The sequence below is a fragment of the Tursiops truncatus genome, chromosome 4 (genome assembly GCF_011762595.2).
Source record: "Tursiops truncatus isolate mTurTru1 chromosome 4, mTurTru1.mat.Y, whole genome shotgun sequence".
Taxonomy (NCBI): Eukaryota; Metazoa; Chordata; class Mammalia; order Artiodactyla; family Delphinidae; genus Tursiops; species Tursiops truncatus.
The window spans coordinates 64,647,707-64,665,504 of NC_047037.1; the positions used below are offsets into that span (position 1 = coordinate 64,647,707).

A 17,798-nucleotide genomic window follows, 5' to 3' on the forward strand; every position below is an offset into this window, starting at 1 on the left:
CTGTGTCCCTGTGTCCCCCGTCTAGACATTCTGATTTAAATGGAGGGTGGGGCCCTGGGTATCAGCATTTGAAAAAAATAAGTACTCCAGAGGATTCTAATGTCCAGCCAAAATCAATGCTTTAGGGGCAGAAAAGCCCTCTCTTCACTCTTTTGTTGATGTGGTATGTTTTCTTCTGACTTCAGTGAACCCTCAATCTTACGATGTTATCATTCCATTGAGAGGTTGAATTTACTCATCCAAAGCATTCATGCTTTTTTTTTTTTCACTGCTGTGGTCTCTCCCGTTGCGGAGCACAGGCTGCAGACGCGCAGGCTCAGCGGCCATGGCTCACGGGCCCAGCCGCTCCGTGGCACGTGGGATTTTCCCGGACCGGGGCATGAACCCGTGTCCCCTGCATCGGCAGGCGGACTCTCAACCACTGCACCACCAGGGAAGCCCCCGCATTCATGCTTTTTTCAGGTGTCTTAGACTTTGGAGAAGGTGTTACGGGAACAGACACAGATACTGAAATCAGTGGCCTTAGAGGACGGGAATGAGCCACTTTGGAGCAACCAAAAGACAGAGCCATGACTTTTGCCACCTTCCCTCCTAATTCATTCCCCCCACCCCGGCACCAGATCTTCAGCGTTGGAAGGAATGTGTTTTCTAGTTGTGGGTTTACAATTACTTCCAACGATTTTACTCTTGAGCCTGTTGTGGCTTACTTACACTAGCTTGGATATATGTTTATAGGTAGCCTCTTTACTTTCTGTTTACTGATTGAATTTACTGCTACGTAGAAAAGACTGGCTTCACCTGACAAGATCACTGCACGCAGAGGCACTGCATCTTGCTCTGGTGGAAGTACACCCAACCTCCCAGGCTGGCATTCAGAATTCTCCCCATCGTCTGATGCCAGTCTTTCACTCTGGAATTAAGGCCACTCTTTACGGTCTTTGGGCTCCAGCCAGCTGAACTGTATCCTGGACCAGGGTCTGCCCGATCCCTGCCTTTGTTCCCTTCTCGTCCTGCTGGAACATTACCTCAGACCCTCATCCCAGAGGCTAGAAATAACATTTTCTTTCCTAGAACCCCACACTGCTTTGAGTGGGAGCACGTTTAGAACTTATCACATTGTACCTTGAGCTATTCTTATTTATGCGTGTGTATAATTCTTCCCCTTCTGTAAGCTTCTGGAGGGTGGGGCAGCCTCTTAATTTTGGTGTCTTCTGCTGTGCTGAGAATATTGGAGCCGTTCCCTGAATGTTTTTTGAGTAAATGTGTTACTTTTAGTTCAACTCAGCAGTTGTCCAAAATTAACCTCATGAGATGTTGGTAGCTTTGGTGAACATTTGGAGAGGTCTACCGTGATAGAGTGAAATCCGGTGACCTAGTTACAGAATATCCCCTGCAGGCTCACTGGGGAGGGAGGCTCATGTTTAAACTCTGTGAAAGAAGAGCCTGGATTTTTTATGGTGGCGGTTGTTTACATGTCTTTTAAAATGACCCTTCCCCCCTTTTTTATGGCTTCATGATTTAAAAAAGTTCTTTAGATAAAATTGGATATTATCAGCTTTACTCCTGTAGTAATTCTAAGCAAGATCATTTGTTATTTGAGGACATATTGACTAAACGTTTATTTTTCAGTTTTTAAAAATTTTATTGAAGTATAGTTGATTTATAATGTGTTAGTTTCAGGTGTACAGCAAAGTGATTCAATTAGACATATACATATATTCATTCTTTTTCAGATTCTTTCCTCATATAGGTTATCACAGAATATTGAGCAGAGTTCTCTGTTCCATACAGTAGGTCCTTGTTGGTTATCTATCTTATATATAGTAGTGTGTGTATGTTAATCCCAAACTCCTGATTTATCCTTCCTCCCCACGTTTCCCCTTTGGTAACCGTAAGTTTGTTTTCGATATCTGTTAAGTCTGTTTCTGTTTTGTAAAGTTCATTTGTATCATTTTAAAAAATTAGGTTCCACCTATGAGTGATATCACATGACTAAGCTTTTAGAATGGGGCTGGCACCCTGCTCGGCGCAGGCATTAACCAGAGCCGGAGATGCTGCTTCCGCCCTCGGGGCCTCAGCCTGGCGGAAGCGCGCACACCCGGAAGCCGCACGTGCTGCGGTGCGAGGGTGGCTGGGTGCGCGGGGGCCACAGGGGCAGTCATGACAGTCTATTCTGTTCTTCATTTACCGAAATGAAGACACTCACATTGTTAGTGAGCTTCTGGACTCTCCCGACATTCCCTGCAGGTATGATTCCGGTTATTATTAAAATTAAGTAATAATCAAATTAATATTAAACAAAGTGGTTCTTTTGGTGAAAGTAACATGTGCTCATGTTGTAAATTTAGAATGTGGAGGAAAGTGTAAAAAAAAAAAAAAAGAAAACCGCTTGTAATCCCACCCTTGACAGGTCAGTACTTTGACATTTTATTCGTGGAATTCTGTTTGGCTGTGTGACCCCAGGTTTTTTACCTGAACTCACTCTCCACAATCTCGTTCTCAGCTCTACTTTGTATAATATTTTTAAAGCATTTGAGATGAAAAAAATACTGTATTTCAACCAAAATGCACATTCATCTCTTTTGAGGCAGGCTAACCTCATACACACACACACACACATACGCGCGCGCATGCACGCGAACACAAAGGGGCACGATCACTCTGGTTGAGAACCAACTTCTCATTTTACAGATAGGAAAACTGAGGCCTAGAACTTGTCCAAGATCACATTAAAAAAAAGTGGCAATCGACACTTCAGCCCAGGTCTCCTGAATTCCGGTCCAGGGCTCTTCCTACTCGACAGTGATACCTCCTTACTAGGTCATAGAAGCAGTAGTGGAAAGAGAAGAGGAAAAACACGTCAGTTCTAAAGAGTGCAGGTTTTTTCCCCGCGTCCTTTCTCAGAGCTATTTTTGTGACTATTCAATACATGTACAATGCTGCCTCTCGCAGCATTCTGGCTGGACCAAGAGGCCATTCACTGCTGACTGCAGCCATGCTCTCCCTCTACGGCAGGCTCCATGGGATCCCGGGCCCAGAAAGCAGATGGGAACAGACTTTTTCAATCACATTTCAGGGTCTGAGTGTACACAGAAAGAAATGACTGCGTATCCTGTTAAACTTGTGTACTTAATGAAACAGTGACGGATGATCCTGACTGACTGGGGGTGGGGCAGGGAGTGAAGTTGAGGTGGATTCATCTTAGTCTGTAATTCATTCATGAGCTCCAATAAGTCTTATACCCAAATGCAAATTATTCATTCTCTCTAAATGTGACCCTGTTATTCTAACTCCCCAAACCTTCAGTTGTTTCCTTTTGCGTACAGAACAAAGCATGGACTCCTGCCTGGCATTTGAGGCCCTCTGTGATCTATCCTTGACACTGATAGAATATGGAGATGTAATAATGTAGCAGTTAAGAGCCAGACTTGGCAGCCAGGCTGCTCCACCGCCAATTAGCACTCTTACCTGGGCAGGGTACTGCACCTGTGTTTCATTTTCCTCATGTGTAAAATGGCAAGAAGATTGTTCTGGGGAGTAAGTGAGTTAGGATTTGTAAAGGTTTACCAGTGTCTAGGTCCTAATCCATTACATAGAAAGTGCTTTCTTTGTTTACTAAATGGGTACCTTTCCAACTCCTCCACTGATAGCATTTCCCTTTTGCACTAGACTTCTGGTCATTCCTGAGACGGTCCCCTCGTTCTCCTGCCTCTGTGCAGCTGTGACCCTTAACTTTAACATGTTGGCTCTCTCATTTCATGTGTGTCCAAATCTTAATCATCCTTTTAAGGCCAGGCTCAAAGGCATCTTTATCCATTTCTTTCTTCACTAATTCACATATTCTTTATTCCCTTAACAGATTTCTTTTCTTTTAGAGATTCTGTTGTGTGCCAGGTGCATTATTTAGGAAGGCGTCCATGGTTCTTGGAGCTGGGGGAGGTCCATCACTTCTGCCATCACCACTTCTGCCACATCACCATCGACCCTGCTTTACAGTTTTGGGTGGGTTTGTTTGATCTCCCCTACTAGAATATTAGCTCCTTGAGAGCAGAGTGCTTATTAGTAGGTGTTTATTAAGCTATATTTAAATTGAATAAATAAATGAATAAAGTTACACTTTGTGGGTATTTATTACCTTCTAATAAAGGCAAGAAAATAGGAACAACACTGTGTGTTGTTCTATCTGTGTGTGTTGAAAATAGAACCAACTTCTCATTTTACAGATAGAAAAAAATAGGAACAACACTGTGTGTGTTGTTCTATCTGTAAAATGAGAGAGGGAGAGGGAGAGAGAAGAGATATTTTGAATGGGAAGAAGGATGAGGCTAGTTCTGAGGGCAGAGAACCCCTTCCAAGTTGAAGAAAGGCAAAAAAGACAGGAATGAAAGGAAAACTGCAGAAGTAGAGAGAAACGGGATGAGAGAGAAGGTTATTCTCTGAACTGTAAAGCAGTCGCTCCAAGAAATGGTTTTCCTTAAGTGGTATAAAATGTGAAGCGAATTGGGTCTCACTTTATCTTTCCCTCTTTAGGAGGTTGGAGCTGATTTTTAAAATGAGGTGGGGGAGGGAGGTGGAGTTTGGAGAAGGAAAGTGAAAACTGTTTTCTGAAGTTCTCTTGCCAAATAGCTCCCTGGAGAGAAAGTTCAGAGGGAGGGCCTGCCTAAGCAGACTAACTCGCTCTTTCTTTCGTCTTTCTTTCGTCGTTGTCCTGGTCACTCTCCCATCCCTATTCTTCACTTCCAAACATCTTCTTTCCTTCTTCCTTTTTCTGTTCTTTTTTTTTTTTTTTTAAATTGTATAAGTATTACAAATGAGAAGCTGGAGGAAAATTAAAACGAAACACAAGGCAAGCAGATAATTTCGATCTCAGTTATAAAAATGATGTGTTTTAGATTTGTTTCCCTGATCTGTTTCCCACTGGGAGCTTCCCCTCCTGCCACCCCTCCCCATTTCTTTTCCCAGACTTCCACCCACTTTCTGACTCAAGGCTGGAGAGGAGACTGACCACACAACGGGATTTGAGGAGTGAGCAGGGCAGTTTTCAAGTGCTGATTCTAGAGGTTTAACATGAGCAAATTCCTGGCCTTTTTCTGAAGATTTTTCAGCTGACTTTTTTTTTTTGGTCTCTTGAGTTTACTACTAAAGATGCTTTGGTGTGGAAGGTACCAAGTTTCAGCGATGGGCTTGCCTTCCTGAGTGCTTGGCATATGCAGGCCTCAAGCTATTTGCGGGGGATGCTGAGATAGGAAAATTGGACTTCGGACTGCAAGGGCTTGGCTGTGTGTGTATGTGCGTGCACATGCGCACTGTGGTTGCTGTGGGGATTCTGGCTTCTGGGGATGGAAGGGGGGGCCGGGAGTAGGTAGATTGGGTTGCCCACAACTGGTGATCACCTGGAGGTGCTGTTTGCTGCTGCTGGGGAAAGCTTCACCGGGGGGTGTGGTGTTGAAAGGTCTTGAAAGATGGCTAGGACTTTAATCAACAAGGAAGAGAGACATGTGTCTTCAAGACAAAGGGAGCAGCAGAGGTACGGGAAGACATAGAAGCGTGGGGAGTGGCAGGCTGCGGAGGTGAGGAATCGTAGAAGGGGTAAATCCTGCACCCTCCTCTAGGTTTGGGGGCTTTTTCCCCTGTAAGCAGAAGGGAGGGAGTATGAGTTTTAGAAAGGGCTGTGATAGGATTACTCTGGTGCGTGTGTGTTTTATTTTGCTTTTACTTTTTAATTTTCCGAGTCTTTTTAGGAACTGTGAGGCAACCTTGACTCTGGGAAGCGTGCACTGCTTGTCTTTCTATGTCTTTTCTTTCCTCTTCCGGCCTGGCCTGGGGCCTTGTCTGGCTTCTGATAATGAAGTGTGGCAGGGCCGGCTCCCGGGAGCCGATGTGAGGTCTGAGCAGACCCTGGGCCTGTTCTTCACGGTTTCCCATCCTTTTTCCTCCTCTTTTTCTCTCCTCACCCCCAGCAGGAGCAGCAGCCCTCCCCTCCCTAAAATAAATAAACCAGTCGCTCCAAAAGGTTCCAAGCACATTAGTCACATATCCCAGAAGTTTAATACAGAATTATTTTGACAGTGAGAACAAGAAGTGTTTTCTAGTTGAACGCACAGAACTTGCTTCTTCCAACTGGGCTTTCTGCCGCAGAGACAGATGATGTGTTTTTTAGATGGATCAGCCGTGCAGGAGACTGCGTCGCTTCCCTTGGAAGCGTGACAAATTGCTCACTACCAAAAGTGGTTGGGGAAAAGATGTGAAGTGAGAGAGAGAGAGAGAGAGAGAGAGAGAGAGAGATCGCATCCTTATCGAGAACATAACTTTCTCCCTAATAACTTCAATCAGCCACTGAGAGCTTTCTATGTGTTTGTTTATTTATTTGGCCGCCCCTGGAGCTGTGAAGTCCTCTTTTAAACCCGGGCTCATGGGTGTTCTAAAAGATGAGGACAGATCGAGTTATCGCAATGCGGGTGGATCTCTAAGCATTCCGGTTGAATAGCTCTTCCAGAAATATTTCTTGACTCACTAATTTAGCACTTTCTGTTGCCGTTACTAAGCAGATTGGAGAGTCCTGCCTGCGATTTCGCCAGACTCCTCTAAGGTTGACGTGGATCCTCTTATTCCTATCTGGCCCGTGGAGAGGTGGAGGAATGCAAAGCTGAAGTCTACTGGCGCCCAAGAGGGACTTTAACCTGAGCTGCCAGAGTGCCATCTGAAGAGCCAGAGAAAAGCGTGTGCTCTCCTGTCCCGGCTTCGCCCTTCTCCTTCAGGGCCCAGCCACCATGCAGGAAGAGGCTTTCTTCCAGGGTGGCTGACCTGGGTGTGAAGACCCAGAGATGAGCGTGGAGGACAGAAGTTAAGGCACTTCCAGACCTGGGATACCTGTCCTTCTGGCTCCACTTCTTGCTTCTCAAATCTTTCTAGAGATTTCCAGCCTTTTGGTGTGTGTGTGGGGAAGTTGACCTCTCTGATTGCAGTGCATGCTCTCTGGAGCGCTTTTAACCCCTTCTGATTGTTTCTCATTAGCCCCTCATTCCCAGGCCTTCATCCAAGAAACATTAACTGGCCCTCATGAAATCTCATGGGAAATCCCAATGCAGGTTTCCCCTGCTATCCGGAAGTAGAGCGTTCGTATAAAATGTTTTATGAGCCGAAATGGAGTAAAGCGAAAATCCTCTTCGGCTTTCTTTTGGTGAGTGAAAACAAATGTAATGTAGGTCTTTCATAAAAGCAAAGTGCTATAAAGAAAACTTTCGAAAAGCAGAAGATACCTGAATGTAGAATAACCAAAGTATGGTTCTATGGTGACGCTGTTGTTAACTAGGCTTCTATCCAGGGCCAAGTTCTCATCCAGAACTCCGTGCCTCTGTGGAGCCCACTTTGAAAACCATTGTAATGGAGGTGCTTCAAGACTTCTGGCAGCCCTGGCGACCATGGTTCTGGCTTCTTTAAGCTTTCTGCCTTTCTGGACATCTCTCAAGGTTGAGAAAGTGACACCTGTACAGGTGAGGAAGATGGGCCCAGAGGGAGACATGATCTTACACTGGCTGTGAAATCCCACGATTTGAGGGCCTGTTGGCTCGCTTACTTCCGGTGATTGTTCTCAGGTGGCTGCTCGGCCCCCAGGCCTCCTCACCTGGGCCTGCCCGGGCCAGCACCTCATAATTGTTCATTGCACTGCACTGAGCAGTCATCTCAGTAAACTCTTGCTACCATTGTTGGGCCCACAGCCTCTGTCTCAGGAGCATTATGAGGGGAGTAGCATGGCATTCAAGCCATTTTTAAGGAAACCTTTTTTTTTTTTTTTTTTTTTAAATGCTGAATTTGCTTTTTGGCAGAAAAGTAAAGCATGGGCCATCTCTCATTTCTCTATTGATACTTACGCGGTACCTACAATCGTATGACACTCTACTGTTCCCCAAAGAAGGTTCTGACCTTTATGATCATACTTTACATTTTCACATTGCAAGACAATTTCTAAAGAGCTTTTTTTCTCGGTAAGATCTCACTTGAGCCTCACGATAATGCAGATGCAAAGGAGACTCAACGAGGTAATACATGTAGAATCAGAGTTAGGCTCGCAGTTCACAGTCAGGTTGGGAAGAATTACGGGGATGTGAACCTTAGGCTCCCTGACTCATACCATTGTAGCGAAGTATTCTTTCTCCTTGTAGCAGGAATTATGAATGAATATGCTACTAACATCTACTGTTTATTAAGTGCTTATTTATTTGTCAAACACTGCTAGGGAGACACTTTGTGAAAAGCTCATTTAATCTCTTCAGCTACCGTATAAGGTAGAAATGATCATGTCCGGTTTGAAGACGAATCCCTGGAGATATTGAGAGGACAAGTAAGTTGCTGAAGGTTCCTCTTCACAGAGTCAATGGACCGTGTATTCCAACCAGGACTGCTTGCCTCCAGAGGCCTTTCACATAGAGGATGTGATCTCTGCCCATCCTTGGTCCTCACTAGGGAGACCAAAAGTGCTCTCTTGAAAACGACAAGGCTAGTTTGTGGGTGACCACATGCTACAGTGAGTGCCGCATACTGTTGAGAGTTAACAGGTGGTCATTTTCTCTCTGCTCTTGGAGCTTGTAACATCTCTATGCAGTCTCTTCTCCTTTCCTTTTAGATTTTATGTGCTCACCATGGGAAATTACTGATCTGTGCACCATGGGGCAAGTCATTTCTATTCCTGGGCCCTTGGTTTCTCCCTCACTCAAAATAGCTTTTCTTTCCTGATCTTTCTGTCCTAAGTGTACATGTCTGGGGAATGTGCTTATTGAATTCTCTTCGTATAGTCCTTTCAAAAATATTGTTGGGAATTATAGATGCTCAGTAAATGCTTGTTTTAAATTGAAATGATAATTGCAGGTAATGCCAGTTTTCAAAGAGATTTTCTGCTTCTGAAATGCAACTTGCCAAAGTTTGAAAGTCAGACACCACATGAAGAGGTAACTAAGTCGTATCAGGGAAGATGAATGCCTGATACATATTCTGATTGGTTTGCTGGTGATGTCTTGCTTTCTTCAGTGTCAATTTTGTCTTTCTAATTCTTGTATTAGGACAACTATCCTCCCGTCCCCCAAGACACACATCAGCATTTGCAGACACAGACGCACAGACACACACACGCGCGCGCACGCGCACACACACACACACACACACACACACATACACACACACACACACAGAGTTCTTGAGCAAGAGACCCTCTTACATTTGTTAAATTTGTCACTTTCTCCACAGAATCTGGTTAGCATACCTTTGGGTGAGCAAAAGAAAAATCCTTTTCTCTGTGCCAAGTTCAGGGTGTGAATCAATTCTCCCTGGCTTTTGCATTTTAGTAAATGTTTCCTAGATGGATTCATCGAATTTCCAGTAAAGACAAACAGCTCAGAAAGCAGATTGCTTTCATACCCGAGGCCTGAGTTCTGTGACCCAGGCGTTGGAGCTCAGTTCCATATATGGCCAAAAGAGAAACAGGGTGAGGGAGTAGAGGGAGAATACCAGACATAAAATGCATTCCTGAGAAGTGTGCCTTCGCAACTGACAAAACAGGACCCTCGTTGGTTTCCATCTTCTGCAGAACACGAAACTGTGACGTTTTCAGAAAGAAGCCAATGTTCCAGGCATCGGCCACAGGGAACAGTTTATTTTCCCTTTTCTTTTGGGTCACATGTAGGTTTAATTTGGAGTCAGTGTTGAAGTCAATGCTAGCAAGCAATGAGGACTAAAAAATTATTCTTGGAGTCAGCAGATGTGGGTACTCAGCCCAGTAAGACCGCCATCCAGCTGTGAAACTCTCTCTGGCTTGTTTTCTCTCAGTGTCAGAGTGACAGGGCTGAATATGATGATCTCTGAGATCTCTACTATTTCTGTTGTCTTTGGTTCTAATTTTGCCTGAGATTTTCCAGTTCCTGTGGAATTCCCCACAGAAAGTAGTTTCTAATTCTTCCAAATACTTTCTGTGGTTTGAACTTAAAAAGACACAATAAAAACCCTGGTCTTGAATTTTTCTTTGTGATTTCCTTAAATATAACTTGGACACATTGTTATTAGCCTTTCACTTGGCAGATAGCTTCTTACTGAGGGTGGAGATGGGTGCATTTACTGCTTCCTCAAGGTCTTCCCCCTCTGCTGGTCCCTCTTGTTGTTGGAGAACAAATTCAGGTATGCCCAACACAGAGTTGTAGGAACAGGTGTGCACTTAGCAAATGCAGCCTTGTAGTGGCCTTATCAGTTGTCTGCGTCTTTTATAAATTCCGTCTCCTCTGTGGGAGAAGCGGGGCTGGTAGGAGGCAGCTCCAGAAACTTCCTCACACCTCAGGAAATGGAACTAGGGATGTGAAATTGAGGTGTTGGCTTTCCAGTTAGTAATTGGATGAGTCACTTGCCTGTCACACATGTTAAGAAGGTTAAGAAAGAAATAAAAATACAAAATTTTGGCCCTCGAGAGGACCGCAGTCATTTCTACTTTATGAGGCCAGACATGATTTCTTTCTTTCTCTCATTTATCTCAGTTGAGATAAAGGGAGGCTTCTCTGTTCCCTGACAAAACGTTCCAGCCCTCGGGCTTTCCCATCTTGATGGCAGCCCATGGCCACCAGCACGCTGAGCGCTCGTGGAAAGGTGCTGTTTGGAGGAGCCCACGGTGGTTCAGCAGGCATCCAGGGGAGCCCCTTCTCCCTGCTGAGGCTCAGCTCCGGTGCCGCTCTGCCTTGCTGCGACGGCCCCTTCGATGGGACCAATAAGTGCTCCCGCATAGACGCTAAGTCCTAGGTGGTGGAGGAGGAGACAGGCAAGTACTGAGAAAGCAGAGAGCGATTGCTCCAGAGAGAGTGGGAGCTAAGAGGTCTGTGTTCTGTTGGCACCTGTGCCGTGAGCTTTCTTTGTGACTTGGTCAAGATGCTTCAGGTCTCTAGGCCTTTATTTCTCCATCTGGAAAGTGAAATGCTAGTGGGCCTTGGAGGTTATTTAATTGAACGTATTTCCAGATCGTTGCTTCATGTCTCATATTGCTCCTACTTCATATCCCCAGTCACACTGAGCTCATCAACTTGCACAGAGTTCTGACTAGTCCTCCTTAATGTCCAATAGAACAAAGACAGGATGGCTTCTCTGTGGGTTCCCACTCATTATACTATTTTGACCAAATTTTTTAGCAAGGCATTCAACTCCCTTCACAGTCTAGTTCCAACTGATGGTCGCAGCCTTTCCTTGCATGGGTGGCCTTCATCTTGACTTTGAGCCCTCTGGTGCCACGGAGGTAGGTGTGTGTATAAAAAGAGGAGACTGCGCACCATGACCAGGCAGCGTAACTGGGGCTGGAGTGGAATTGAGAAGAATGAATCAGGATCCTGGGCCTCTGTGATAGACTCTACCAGTGAGTTAGGGGATATTTAAGGAAACTGAGCACAGTGTATCTTCTGCTTTGGTAGAAAGCATACATTGTAATGGTTACAAACCCTTGGTGCTATTATGAGAAAACCACAGGGAAGACCAATCATATAAACAGTAATAATTTATTGGCTGTGACTAACCCTTCGGGGAGTATGATATGTGATGTAGGTTTCTACAGGGCTTTCCAGTGGACTAACCCTTTTCCACACCCATTAACTCATCAGATCCTCATAGGTGAGGTGGCAGGCTGAAGAATATACCATGACTTTACTTCAGAGCAAACTGATGCTCAAATAAAGTTGAAGAGGCTGCCCAGTGTCGCAGGGTAAACGCTGGCACGGCAGAGATTTGTCTAGTGCTTTTATGCCTGCACTGTGTTTCTTTTTGAAGCTTCAGCCTATCCAGTAAATCAGGATAAACACACACTCTCACACACACACACACACACACACACCTCCCCCATCAGAGGATGGGAGAAGATGCTATTTAATTAGTTGTGAAGTGTGCGAGCCATAATATTTGGTGAATCAGTCTTGGTGATGAGTAGGGTGATGTGACAGTCAGTTCACTTTCACAGCTGAATTCTCAACTAGGGCACTATGACAGGGAACAGAACTGAGGATTTCTAGTTTGGGACTGTTCATTCTTGGCACGTGTACTTTCATTTACTTAAGACAGCAAAGAACTAAAAATTATCAGACATTTAATATGTGCCAGGTTTAGTGCTGGATGCTAATCCGTAGAAGTGAATCATAAACCAAGGGTTGGGAAGGACTTTAAAATGTGTGTGGAACACCCCATCTTTCCTCTCATCCATCAGCCCCTCCTCTGTTATTCTCACCAGGTGTTATGTCCCACTGTACTTGACTACTTCATGTGATCTCTTATTGTAGGGGGTCGTTGCTCCAAACGCTTTGATCTTTAATGTTTAGAGAAACACCCAAACTATTCGTAACTTCCATCAGTGTTAATGTATTCATCTGTTAAGTGGCTTTATGAAAATGGAATCCTTCTCTTAAATTTATGTTTTCTTCTTAGAGTAAGTTCCTTGGGTTGGCTGTCTGCTCTTGAGAGAGATTATTAACTCTCATTTCTCCTAAAATTTCCTCTTACATGATTTGGGGCTGCTTATCTTGATTCTGGAAGGTGAAAATTGGGGGAAATGAGCCCACATTGTACTCTTTCAACTCCATTTTTGGGACCAGAATTATATCTGTATAATTGCTCAAATTTTGGATCATGTAGGAACATGTTTCTGCACACGGGATTTGAAAACTATTTATACTTTCTTAGAAATGCAAACTCTTCAAGTTGCAAGGGAGCATAAAGATTCCCTCAGATAGCCCTAGACTACAAATTCCTTGAGGTCAAGAGCTGTGTCAGATGTATTTCTGTACCTCTTACTGCCGGTACCAGGGGCCTTGACAAAAGAACTGGATTGATTGGATTATCAGTTTTTGTGCTTTCTTTGCCCCTTCCTCGACTTGTTCAGTCATTGGGAGGAGTTGGATGGACCCATCGAGTGTGATGAATAAGTAAATCACAGGGTTAACCCCCCTCCGCTAGGGCTTTAGCTGTGTTTAGATTTAAGAATGCTGAGTAACTCATAAAACACGATTCCAAAGCACTTTGCAGATAGAAAGTGCTTCATGTGTAATAAATAATAACGGGCTATAGAAACTTCTGATAGATCTTATGGTGGTAGAGTGAAATGGTTGGTGTTGACCCCTCTCATCATTTTGCAATTAGTGTTTCCATCTTCAAGTCACTGTATATTCCTCATTGTGGGCAAAGTTACTTTCTGAACTGGCTAGGAATTAAGCCTTCCAGTTACCGTTAGGAGAGGGATGGAAGGAACATCATGAATATTGATAGGTGAGTCTTTAATTGATAGGCAAGGCTTTAATTCTCTGCTTAAATCCAGTCCTTTCTGGATCCTGTCCTCTTCCTCAACTGTTATGTCTTTTACGGAGTCTGTAGTCGTCACCTCTATTTTACTTCCAGACCATCGGTATTCTCAAGCAATGGAAAAGGGCACCTTTCTCCAAAGGAGACAGTGGAATGGTCAGGGCCTATCCTGCCTTTGAATCATCAGTATAAGAGGGATTTCATCCAGGGAATGGCCTGCCTTTCCTTTGTCCTGAAGCGTGGGTCAGTCTGATTCAAATTTGGTGAATATGCGGTGACTGCCCACCAGGAGCCATGAACTACGTTTTCACCTGTGTTATCCCACCTTATGAAAGTGAGTGAACTGAAGTATAAACAGAATCTTGCTGTTTTTCTTGGTGACTTTCAAAGCCTCTTTCTTCTCAGCAACAGTGACCCACTGTAGCTGAGCATTATTCATTCAATTAGTAAATATTTATTCAGCACCTACTATATTCCAGGAACTCTTCTCAGCGAATAAAACAAAGTCCTCTCAAGCTGACATTTGAAGGATTTAACACAAGTATGATTTTTAAAAAAATGATCTGGCAGAATTATGCTTAAAGCAATAAACACCACAAACAACACACCAGCTCTTTCCTTCTGCCCTTTCCTCCTACTCTTTCTCTTGTCTCTCATTTTTTTTTTCTCTTCATAACCTGACTCAGCACCCTTTATTCTCTCACCCTGTCTTACCAAGAAGCCCATATTTTCTTCATTCCTTTCTTTGTCTCCTCTTTATGTCTGCTTGTGCCTTGTACATGGGGGCGCAGCAGATGAGCCCTGATGCTGGCTTGCTCCCAACTTGGTGCTCACCCTAGCTTCCCTGTGCTCCTGCTTCACCTCCAGGCATGGAGTGGTGGGTAGATGCCCGTGCTGCCAATTGGAACCTGGAGAGAAGGGTGGCTGGTGGCTCTGGAGCTTTTGGTTGCCCATCCAGCAGCACTGCATTGGCAGGATCCTGTTGAAGAGATGGATGTGGCCCCAAATCCTAGGTGCTCCAGCAGATTATCAGCTCATAGGTGCTTCTCTCAGGAGGTCTTCCTCGATTCTCTCCTCTCAATTCTTATCATGCATCTTTGCCAGAATAGAAGCTCAGTAAATTTAGTTTCTTTTGCTTCTCTGAAGTCTCATGTCTCTTTATCTGGGCTTGACTTAATGGGACTTACTCTTTAATTTCATGGTTCTTGTGCCCATTTCTCACCTCCCTAGGAAGCATGGACTGTGTCCATGTGTGTTAAAGTCTGTTAAATGAACTGGGGGTGGAGGGGGAGCATTTTACAAAAACTAAAATTTGTTTCTTGTTTTGGGATGAGACTCTTGGAGCCACATTTATTACTCAGTCCTAGGTTTTAGTGGCTCAGAGGCAGAGAGCTGACCGTTACACTGATCGAGTGGTTGAATTTTCAAGTGCTTCTGGATTTCCACTCAAGTCTGAGGTTTGCAGATGCCTGACCATTTCTGGGTTATTGTCATCTACCCCTAAATCTGATATTTGGGAATGCGGCCATGATAACTCCCTAGTAGATACAAAGTAGAACTGGTAGGATAGAGCTTTTCTTCTCTGTTCCCATGATCTTGACCTCTAACATCATGCTTTACTTTTTCTTTTTAAATAAATTTATTTATTTATTTATGGCTGCGTTGGGTCTTCGTTGCTGTGCGCGGGCTTTCTCTAGTTGCGGCAAGCGGGGGCTACTCTTTGTTGCGGTGCGCGGGCTTCTCATCGCGGTGGCTTCTCTTGTTGCAGAGCACAGGCTCTAGGCGCGCAGGCTTCAGTAGTTGTGGCTTGCATGCTCTAGAGCGCAGGCTCAGTAGTTTTGGCACGCAGGCTCAGTAGTTGTGGCTCGTGGGCTCTAGAGTGCAGGCTCAGTAGTTGTGGCGCATGGGCTTAGTTGCTCCACGACATGTGGGATTTTCCCGGACCAGGGCTCAAATCCGTGTCCCCTGCACTGGCAGGTGGATTCTTAACCACTGAACCACCAGGGAAGTCCCATGCTTTACTTTTTGCCTTTTGTTTCTGTGCTGGATTCCAGCCCCCAGTCTCTCTGGTTAGCATGATAACTCTTGTTTATTGCACATGTACTAAATGTCAGGCACTGACTAAATTGTTTTCCATATTTCCTTTCATTTAATCCTCAAAGCTAGCCAGTGTAGTAGGTAGTAGTATTATCTGTGTTGGATGGATGAGGAAATTGAGGCTTAGAGAGGTTTAAGTAACTTGCCCAACATCACACAAAATGTGATGACAGGGTTTGGCACCAGCTTTTGATTTCTGAATTACTCTACTCACCCCTGGTTGCCTCTCCCGCCCTTTTCTGCTCGCCTTGCTTATGAGAGTCAAGGACTAGGTATTGGATGGAAGGAATGCTCTTTCCTCACTTCTTTCTCCCGTTGGCACCTGTAGCCAGAGCCCTCTATTCTTCTGACCTCTCATCAGATGCTAAATTGGCTCTCAAGGCTGGATTTGCTGACAGGTACCTTCTAGTGGGTTCATTGTTTTTCATGGTTTACTTGGTTTATCACCAATGAGGGACAGCTTGACATTTACTTTCCTGTCTGTTGGATTCTGATCTCCTCTCAGTGTTTCTCCACACTTAGCAAAGACTCTATGACCGTATGAACTGATAGCAAGTACCTTCCTGCATATCCATCATAATACAATATGTTATAATAAGATCTAGAGGTATAGTTGAGATTTTGAGAGCAGTCTAAGAGAAGAGAGTGAAGTTTGGAGAGAGGCATAACCTTCACATCTTCTGGTGGATGCTGGTGAGCACAGCTCAGCCCCTTGAAATCATTTGCTCTCCAGAGACCTGCCTCAGCCTGGGCCACTTATATTATTGGTGCTTAGCATTTTTGTATTAGTTTACATTTGCAGAGTGCTTTCCAGTGATTTATTAGCTGTTCTTGTTTTTAATAGCCCCTGGAGGTAAGTTGATATTCAACCTTCTGAGAACATAAACGCATAGAGAAGGCTCATCTCATCAGATATTATTGGATCTGGGGTCAGGACTTTGAACTCCTGGGATAAGGCCATTTGGTGTCATTGCCTCATGAGGATTAATAGGAGACCAAGTGGACTTTACTTTAGCTCCCAGAGTCTCTAAGGCAGAGGTGGAATGATGGTAGCTATTTAAGGAAATTGCCCAGAAGCCATTATCAGAGGACCTGGATTCCAGTCCTGACTTGGCTGTTGACCATCTGTATTGACCTTGAACTATCGCTTTGCCTATCTGTATCTTGGATTCACTCTCTGGTAAAACAAGGGTCATCTCCCAAGTCCCTTTAGATCCAACATTGTGTTAAATATAATTCTATGACTTTGGACCCCTTCTTTGGAAGGGGTAGTTGGTGAATGATACGACAGGGAACATGGGTATAGATCTCAGCCATTAGGGGATGTATATTCAAAAGGTGTTCACCTTCCCTTTTCCAGGATCCAAGGACAACCTGACAATGATAAGCCTTCAGATTTATTTGAAGAAGCACATCATAGTCCTCATTCACTGTAAAACTAAGGTACTGAGTGGAGCTGCTAGAGGGAAGCCAGACTGGAGCCAAGAGCATCAATCCTGTGTCTTATGGATGTTGTAGAAAGTAATTAGTAGGCTTGATTATCTAACTGGTTCAACAAACGTTTTGGGGATATGATGTAATGTGAGGAAACATTTAGTTGTCAGATTTTAGGGCTGTATCAAATTTATTCTTGCAGGAAAAGTCTAGTTGTCCTGGCAACCTGAAATTGATTTTCTTTTTGCTCTTGTCAGCTGAAACTGGTCCCCTTTGAATCATTCCTCTAATTTAATATAGAGAACTGTATGTCCTCACCTGGTGACCAAATCGTTCTTAATGACAGGTGACCCCGGCAAATGGTTCCTCTTTCCTACCTGAGCCAGAGGCGATAGTTTATTACTGCCTTCACCCCATGTTGTTCTCTTTGTGGTTATTTATTCATCCGTGGAGTCAGGTGAGGAAGTAAAGTGGCATTCACTTAATTAAGAGTTCAGTCAGGCCTGTAGAGCAATGATGTAATTGGCAGCCAATCACAGCCTTTCGTTTCCAGTTACTTCTTGGACAGGGATGGGATTAGAATGGGCTCCAGGGGAGGGAGTCCTTTAGTATTCTGTAACCTGGGGAGGGTGATGTAATGGCCCAGATGACTGTTTTCTGCCTCTGTCAGTCATCTCTATCAAGGGAAAGGGGATGATCTGTGAGCTAGGAAGGGTAGAATCGACGTCATTAAGAAGAAATTGATGTCCTCGACCGAAGAGGAGGTTGCAAGAGAGCAGTCTGCTCTACTAAATGATTTCAAAGTTCATGGGACACATGTACTGCATCTCAGGATACAGGGAACGTCTGATGGTGACTGTAGAAGGGAGGCCAGTAATTCTGAGGAAACCTGGAAATCAGCAGAAATGCCAGAAGTGAGAGATGAGGAAATAGATATCAGTTACCAAAAAAAAAAAAAAAAACCA

At 44.3% G+C, this 17,798-nt stretch overlaps 1 protein-coding gene across 6 annotated transcripts in view; it reads left to right on the top strand.

Annotated features, from left to right (window-relative positions):
• LPP (LIM domain containing preferred translocation partner in lipoma) overlaps positions 1-17,798 on the top strand; it is a 700,420-nt gene that overhangs the window by 109,490 nt on the left and 573,132 nt on the right. The window contains exon 3 of one of the 6 annotated variants that reach the window (XM_033855621.2): positions 6,549-7,493. The exons of the other annotated variants lie outside the window; for them this stretch is intronic. The gene's annotated coding sequence lies outside the window, so the exon portion shown is untranslated. The remainder of the gene's footprint in view (positions 1-6,548; positions 7,494-17,798) is intronic. 6 annotated transcript variants of the gene reach the window in all.